Here is a 9,031-nt window from a genome sequence, read left to right as displayed (position 1 = left end):
TAACTGTAAAGCTACCCAGCATTAACGTTTTAAGTAGAAGACTGATCTATACCTCTCTTCAGTGAATGCCTGAACTAGATACTTCTACATGATCCATTGTTATCCTGTCAACAATCATAACCTTACTCTCCATTTATGCAGTTAAAATGATCAAATTTCATTTATCATACCCCCCCAACACCAAAAATAACCAAAACACAAAACATAAAGCCCCCTGAGGATTAAAATGAATGAAAATCTATTCACCTTTTTTACTACCCTGACAATTCTAGGTCTACCTGCAGCAGTATTAATCATTTTATTTCCCACCATACTATTTCCAACCTCCATTCATCTAATTCAACAGAGATTAGTTCAGCTTGTACTAAAACAAATAATAATTACCCGTAACATCAAAGGATGAACCTGATCCCTTATACCGAGCTCCTTAATTCTCTTCATTGCCTCAACCAATCTCCTCAGGCTTCTACCCCATTCATTTACAACAACTATCCAATTGTCAATAAATCTAGGTATAGTAATCCCCTTATGAGCAGGTGCAGTAATTACAGGCTTCCATTTTAAAACAAAAGTCTCCTTAGCTCACTTTTTACCACAAGGCACACCTATGCCACTTATCCCTATGCTAGTGATCACTGAAACTATTAGCCTATTCATTCAACCAATGGCATCAGTTGTGCGATTAATAGCCAACATTACAGCCGGACACCTACTAATACATTTAATCGGAGGAGCCACACTAGCACTATCAACTGTTAGTCTTCTCATTATTCTAATCCTACTGACCATTCTCAAATTTGCCGTAGCCCTTATTCAGGCTTATGTCTTTACACTACTAGTAAGTCTTTATCTATATGATAACACATAATGACCTACCAAACACATGCCTACCATATAGTCAAACTCAGCCCCTTACCACTAACAGGAACTCTCTCAGTTCTCCTAATGACACCTGACCTAGCCATGTGATTTCACTTTAACTCTATCACTCTTTTAACCTATACCTAGTATAGGTTATCTTATCTACCAGATTATTGAGGGCCTCCTATGCATCCTGTTGGTGAGTATCCAATTAATTTGTGTCTTTGCCTGCAGAAGCATCCTTCCTTCTCTGACTGAGGATTTTAAACTTCTCTTTACAGAGATAAAAAGAGTACCTACATTATTAAAAACAATTATGTTTAGGCCACAAATTATACTGTAAGATGCCACCATTGAAAACAGCTTCCTGAATCCAGTGGGGAATAACAGAATCTTTGAGATGGAAAGAACAACGGCAGTACTTCACCTTCAGAAACAAGACAAGCTTTGTTACTATAGCATGACTGGAATAGTAGTGAGAAGGATTTTACCCAAAGAAGCATTTGTGGTTACTTATTGATAGTCATCACTGTGACTGATATGTGTGTATTTATTAAACTGTTGTCTTATTCATTCAGCAGTGGCCCTAGGAGGTAACAGTATAGTCATCCTCCCAGTCAGCAGAGCTTTAAACATTGATTTTGAGTGTTCACTGTCTGGAAGAAATAGCCAGAGACTCATATCTACATAATTTCATGGGCAGTGACTAATGATTTGGATGAATTTTAGAGGGGAAAAAAAAACAACACTAGTGACATGTTCTAGAGTAGAAATATTAGAATGGACCTTTTGTAAAGGCACAAATTAATTGCATCCTCACAAACAGGATGCATAGGAGGCCCTCAATAATCAGGTCGATAAGATAACCTATACCGTGTATGCCAGCCTGTCCTCTTTACCAGCCACCGCAGGCCTTGCTTGACATCAGAATGTTTTCACTAGTGGAAATAACAAAGGTTCGGTTGAAAAGGAAGGTGAGATGTTCACCTGTCTTTTAGTCACATTAATCTTTTATGCAATTGAATCCAGAGGTAAAGGAAAGGTTTACTATCTTGGCAAGGACCACTTAAAATAGAGAGCTATAAATCCGTAACGGGAGCCAATGTGATGGTTTTTAATATTCAAAAGTAAAAGCTAATGCAAAGTACAGAAACCCAACCCAAGCAGGACCACTAATAACACAGATCCTTCATCCATAAAGGCACAGTCACCATACCAGGTAAAACTCCCTGGCATGCTAAGATGGTGGCTAAAATCAAGATGATCAGAAAATGGTTAATGGAAGAAAGAAGTTGCAAATACCATCCGTGGCCATGTATCCAGTTTCATGAATGTGCTCTTATTATAGATTTAATTATTTTATTTAATAGTTATATATTTGCATACATTAACTAGTTTTTCCATTTTAACTTTTTCCTTGTATTGAATATAAATGCATTAATACTAGTTCAGTATTTTAATGTTTCAATTATAAATATGTCTATATCCACATATACATATGTGGATACATAGTTTTGTAACTGATTAGAGGATAAATGAACTTCACACTGAGATATATGAATGGCGTATCAGACTTTGTATCTCCTCTTTCTAGAAGAGGATGAAAAGTCTTCAGTTATGTGGGTAGTTATAGCACATCAACCTAAAGCTTATTCAAAATTTAAAAATGAAAAAAGCAATGAACAGAAAAAAATAAATTGTCAGGTTATCAGTTTTCAACTTGACATTATCACTGTCCTTTTCCCAGTCTCCTCTGCATGTTAGGAACTATATTAGCTAGAGATGTCTTGTTTTATTCAAGGTTAACTTGCTAATGAAGGGGACCCAGTCCAAAATATGAAAGACAGAAAAGAAGAAATCAAATGTAGCCATATGCATGGAGATTTGAGATTCTCAGTGGCTTCCCACTTTTCACTAAGCACTCTTTTCTTTGTGGCTAATGACTAAGATAAGAGGTGAAAGCTTCATAGAAATTCCTGAGAATTACAGGAGCTTTCTAGTAAATCTTTGAGAACAACATACAATCACCTTGATGCTTTAAAGTGAACTTTCCAGTGTATGCTTATTTAATGTTTGGTGGTAGCTTACTTGATTTTTAATAGATGTCTCATTAATAGTCCGCCAGTTCTTACAACAGTCATCTAAGTTTATATTAAACCATTTATATTTTGCATACAGTGGCTTCTGTTTTTTAATCAAGTCCTGAATTATAAAGTGAATAAGGTCTGGACCAGGAAAATGGGCATACAAAAATATGAATTTCCACTTTACATAAAACATATTGTTTATTTATTGAATGGATAAGAATATGAGCAGAATATGATGAGTTAAAGTTAATCATACTTTATGATGTTGTTTATTTGAGGAATATATTTATAATGTGTGCATTATGTGCAGTTTTTTTATATTATGACTCATGCAACAAAAAGCGCTGAAGTTCAGCAACAAGGAAATGCTCTCGTCTAAATTAACTATTAATAGGGAAGTTTTTCTCTATATAAATCTGAAGTCTTACATTCTATGTAATGGATTAGAAATACCAAATTTATATTTTTGTTTTTATTTTAAGACTGGTACCAGATAATCCCAGCACTTTGGGAGCCCGAGGTGGGCGGATCACCTGAGGTCAGGAGTTCAAGACCAGCCTGGATAAATAGTGAAGCCCCATTTCTACTAAAAATACAAAAACTTAGCCAGGCATGGTGGCCCACGCCTCTAATCCCAGCTACTCGGGAGGCTGAGGCGGGAGAATCACTTGAAACTGGGAGGCGGAGGTTGCAGTGAGCCAAGATTGTGCCATTGTACTCCAGCTTGGGCAACAAGAGTGAAACTCCATCTGAAAAAATAAAAAAAAATCTGGTACCAGAATATTTTTCCATAACTGTTCATAAAACTTTATTTTATTCTGCAAAACCCTCATCGACAATTGTAGAACTAAAATTAGTAGAAAATTTATGCAGAAAAATTTACTCAATTTTTAGTATGCCTTGGGAGCTAGCATGTTAAGTAGCAAAATATTTGCATTATCTTAGTCACTATTGCTGTTGCTTGCTATTATAAACCTGTTTTAATTAAATGTCTTATTGTTATGTTACATATTTATGTACAATGTAAATTAATAATTTTAGCTTAATTCTCTTAGAGTCTATGCCCATATGAAATGAGATTAGAGCTTTAAATGTCATGATGCCCAGATGCAATGGCCAAGAAATATTCAAAATAAATCTATAAGAAGAGAATAAAGACCTCACTATAAAAAAGCATACTGCAGCATTATGCTTTATCTAGATTGTTTGCAGGACTATGTAGCTAAACTCATTTATAATTTTTGTATTATACTTTAAGTTCTAGGGTACATATGCACAATGTGCAGGTTTGTTACATATGTCTGCATGTGCCATGTTGGTGTGCTGCACCCATTAACTCGTCATTTACATTAGGTATATCTCCTAATGCTATCCCTCCTCTCATTTTTTTTTTTTTTTCCTGCATTTTCAACTGAGGTACTGGGGTCATCTCACTCCTCCCCTCATTTTTTAAGAAAACCATTGAATTATATAATGAAGAGCAACAGAAATCAGAAAACATGGAACGAGGTAGGCACTAGAAAAAAATGGTTAAATTTTGTATTGTCTTTCAGTATTCATTTTACAAATCTAAATAATTTTCAAAAATTATTTAAATATTAACAAATTATGTATTGGCTAGTTTTTATTAGTATGACATAGATTATAGATATAGTCTTGCACAGAGGATAAGGTTGTTAGTTTAATCAGTAACAAAGAAGTGCCGTGTACTAAATTTACTTATATAAACAAACCAATAACTAACATTTACAAGAAAATTATGAATTTTAGAAACAGTAGTTTTAACAAGTCTATTAGACACCCTCTGAAGAATAAGAACTATCAAGATACACAGCCTTATCAATGACTGTGACATTATAATCTAATTTAAAATAATTGAATTATTAGGGTCAATTGAAGACAATGCGATTTTGGGTGATAAACTATAATCCATTCATTAAAGTCAATTAGTAACTAAGACAGTAATAACTACCTTCAAACAAATGGCTATATTGATTCTTATTACAAGAGTTTAACAGAAAATCAAAGACATCAAGTGCAATAGCACTTAGAGATAATTCACAATTTCTAACGTAGTCAGAAATGAAATCCTCTCATACATAAATTGTTGCTACTAAATGTAAGGTGCTCAGAGAAGAGCATTGAAAAGTAAACAAATAATATATATTGAGAATCTTCTAGGTGGTGGTGTGCAACATATTAATATCATGTCTAAAACAATTATAAATGAACTTTGAAACCATTATGCTAAGTGAAATAAGCCAGTCACAAAAGAACAAATAATGTATAATTTCACTTATTAAAGGTACTTAGAGGAGTCAGATTTATTGAAACTCAATGTAGAACACATGATTGACTAAGGGAAGAGGCGAATGCAGAATTACTGCATAATGGATACAGCTTCAGTTTGGAAAGATGAAAAACTTTCTAGAGATAGATAGCAGTGATAGCTGCACAGCAATGTGAATATACTTAATGCCACTAACTATACCCTTAAAAATGGTTAAAATAACAAATTTTATGGTATGTATATTTTACCACAATTTTCAATAAATAAATACATAAATACAATTATAAGACATTAATCCTATTTTCAAACAGTAGGTCATCTGTTCAGGATACAGGACAAGGAAAGTCCAATAAGGAGGAATGATGCAGGCAATGATATAAGACAGCACCTGCAAACCTGTCAAATAATTGATACAGAATTTATTTCTCTTCTACAGGCATCCCTGGCTACAGCTGTGCTAAAGTACTCATCACCAATGCGTTTGTTGCAACTGCAGCCTTTGGAGCCTCTATTTAGGTTGTCTCTGATCTTGTAAAAAGACGTCCTAGCTTACCTCAGTGTTCTATACGGTTCTACTGGTTTTCTGCACGTCATGAAATGAAAAGTTTGGAAAGAACTGTATACTAAGTGTTAGAAGTTTAGAAGAAGAGGGATCTCTATGGTTCGGAGTAGATTTGTGAAACTATGTAAACAAGAAGATATTTAAAAGAGATCCTAAAATATGAGTATGGTTTTCATAAGCATTCTGGTTTCTCAACTTGCTGGAAATAGATAGGAGGTAAGAAAGTATCAGGTACATGCAGGAAATAATGACAAATAAATATGATAGTAGCACAAAATGATACTACACATGAACAGTGGGAGATGAATTTGGAAATCAGGTTAAGGAAAGCTTTGGAAGACCCACAAATGCTGGGTGAGAGTAGGTAAAAGGGAGGCATTGGAGATTTAATCTCTGATTTTTGAGTTCAGTTTTCTCCATGAATTACCAGGTAATGGCTCTGAAAATAGTATTTCTCAATAGACTCTTTCTCTCTTAGTTTTAATATAGAGTGAATGTTTTGACGTTTTAAAGGAAGTATTTCACTTAAATCTAATAGAATTTTACCAAGACCTAAGAATATTTTTTGTAATGTATATATGTGTATAGTTTTAACATGTACGAATCTTTGACAACTAAAGAAAATATTTAGTTTATGAGATCTAAACAACTGAAGAAAATGTGTGGAAATGTCAGCTATTACTTTTGCATGTACTACCCAGTCCTCTATAATATTTTATCTCTATAATAAAGTTGTATATAATAGATTTTTTAAAACCCTAAAAGCAGAGATCTGATGCAGCAAGTATTTCCCATTTCTGAGTCACTTTATGTGATTCTTCTTATAATTCTGTTACATTTTGCTGAAATCTCAATTTAATGAGTTGTATAGGGACTGAGATGAGATAGTTTCTCTGCTAACCTGACCTAGTGTTTAATCACAATGTTTTAGCCACATATTGCAATTTTTAAAAAAACACTACCATTTTCTCAGACCACCTTGATCTGATCATTGGAGGTCGCTGTACCTTATTATTGTATGTCATTCAAGTGTCATGACTGGAGTAGCCTCTGAGTTATATGAAAAATGTTACGTCTTGAGACATCATATATGATTTATGATTATTGTTTTTTCTCCATTTAACTATATTCTCCAGGGAACTGAACATGAATCAGTCCTCAAATCACCAGGGGCCTCTGAAACAGAGGCAGGAGAACCTTGAGCTCTTCACAGCTGGCAAAATCACTTCTTCCCAAGCGAAGATACATCACAACTGGTGCCAGCAAAGCACATATTTCTAAATGTCCTTAAACTTTGTTAGGTTACCTACTCCAGTCATGACACTGAAAAGGAAAATTCATAAACTAGAAGGCTCAGGCAAGTGGATTCACAATAAAATGATGGAGATCTGGAGTCATAGTGTTGGTAATTTGAATACCTAGTCATACTTCCTAAGATTATTTTTTCTATGCTCACGAGCTATCAACAGCCTTTCCATTGTCCTAAAAGTGTTCTGAGCCCAAATCAAATACAAATAAGGCTGCTAGTAACAAATTTATTTACAATTAACTGAGGGCTTATGAGGGTACGATGATACTAGGTGTTGCAGCAAGAAATTTTAAAAAGTTATACTATCTGTGTTATTTTGAAATTAACAGTTTACAAAACTTAAATATGTAATTTGTAAATCTGTAAATTGAAAAATTAAGCAAACATTTCGAAATACAAATTATTATTTTTCATGATTTTTGGATAATTGTTTTAATGTGACAGTAACTGACAGCAATGATTACAAGTGTGTAAGTATACACACATTACATTTTGAAACTGATTTGATTTGTTGCTCTAATGATGTTCACCTATTAAAAGTCAATTTTTAAAATTACATTGCCAACTTTCATTTTAGGAAGGGACTTTATTCTACAACATGCTGATAGTAATTGGCCTCTCAACTTTTATAACATGCTTCCAGTGACAGGAAGTAACTAATTGTAAATTAGATATTTCCAAATTTAACAACTCAAATATAGCTTTGTTCTGAGAAAACTTTGCTTTCCTATATCTACTAATTATTGGTCCTAGTTCTAGGTCCTCGAGCTATCTAAATCAAATCTAGCCTCTCTCCCGCAGGCATTTGCAAAATGCTTCTCTCTTTTCCTCAGTCTATATCTCTTAGGTATATATTTGTGGTCCCTTTGGGGAAGAGTGGGAGTTCCAAACAAAAAAAAAAAAACCCAATGAGTGGCTAATGTGATGGGTAGAAATGTAGAGAGGGTTTGAGGACAGAGGGAAACAATTTGATAAAGATTAGCAGGGGAAACTGACAGGTGGAAAAATATATTACTGTTGTCATTTTCAAACTGAATTACATAGGAATATATAGCTGTTTGTCAGGCAATATCAACCATAAGACATAGCTAGTGTTCAGCTTTCATGAAGGATGTCCTGAGGTCCGATCCCATCTAAACTTATTTCTGAAATTTTATTCCACTTCCCTTTCTTTCGGATGGTAATTTCTGGATGTTAATTGTAATTCTCACTTTTGTTCACTAGGAAGGGATATTTTTTACGTCTTGTGCTTTCCTTTCCCCAAAGGTTGGGAATAGTTTATTTGCCACTTGCCTCCAATGTTGCCACTAAGCTCTTCTGATTCGAGTTTCAGCTCCTTCATGCTAAAAGAAAACCTTTGTATCTCCAAGTAATACTTGCCTCCTAACTTACCTATTTTGACCTTCACGATGTAGTGTTTTCCTAAGAAATAATGCTTCCCTGTCTAAAAATTTCGACCAAGTCCCCCAAGAGCAACGCTGGGAGCTAGTAGTGTGTGAACATTGGTGTCGCTCTTAGCCTTTCTTACCAAAATGGAGCAAGACATCATCTCTATCCTATCTCAGAGGGAGATTTCTGGCTTATAAAGACTCATTTCCTAGAACCTAGATCAGCCCTCAAATCCAAGTCTGCTTAAAGGATAATAACAATTATGCTATTCAAAGGATTAGTTCCTAAATTCTCTTCCCTACTGTTCTCAGAGAACCTAGAGACAGTCATATAAATAGAATCAATATATTGATAGTTCCAGATTGCTGACAAGGAAAATAAATTAAGTTTCCATGTGAGTTTGTTGCATTTCATATAGGAGCCAGGATAAAATACAATTATTAATTTTCTTGTCTACTCATTATCAACACTTAATATTAACTTTGAACGTAACATTGTGATTTACAGATTACTTTTCACATAATTCTGCTCTT

At 34.2% G+C, this 9,031-nt stretch overlaps 1 pseudogene; it reads left to right on the top strand.

Moving 5' to 3' along the window:
* The first annotated feature begins 226 nt into the window (after positions 1-226).
* On the top strand, positions 227-868 carry LOC115900380 (annotated as a pseudogene).
* The last annotated feature ends 8,163 nt before the right edge of the window (positions 869-9,031 follow it).

This window comes from Rhinopithecus roxellana, chromosome 1 (genome assembly GCF_007565055.1).
Source record: "Rhinopithecus roxellana isolate Shanxi Qingling chromosome 1, ASM756505v1, whole genome shotgun sequence".
In the NCBI taxonomy this organism is placed as follows: domain Eukaryota; kingdom Metazoa; phylum Chordata; class Mammalia; order Primates; family Cercopithecidae; genus Rhinopithecus; species Rhinopithecus roxellana.
Note: the sequence above shows the minus strand (reverse complement) of the source record. Positions and strands in the feature narration are given on the sequence as shown.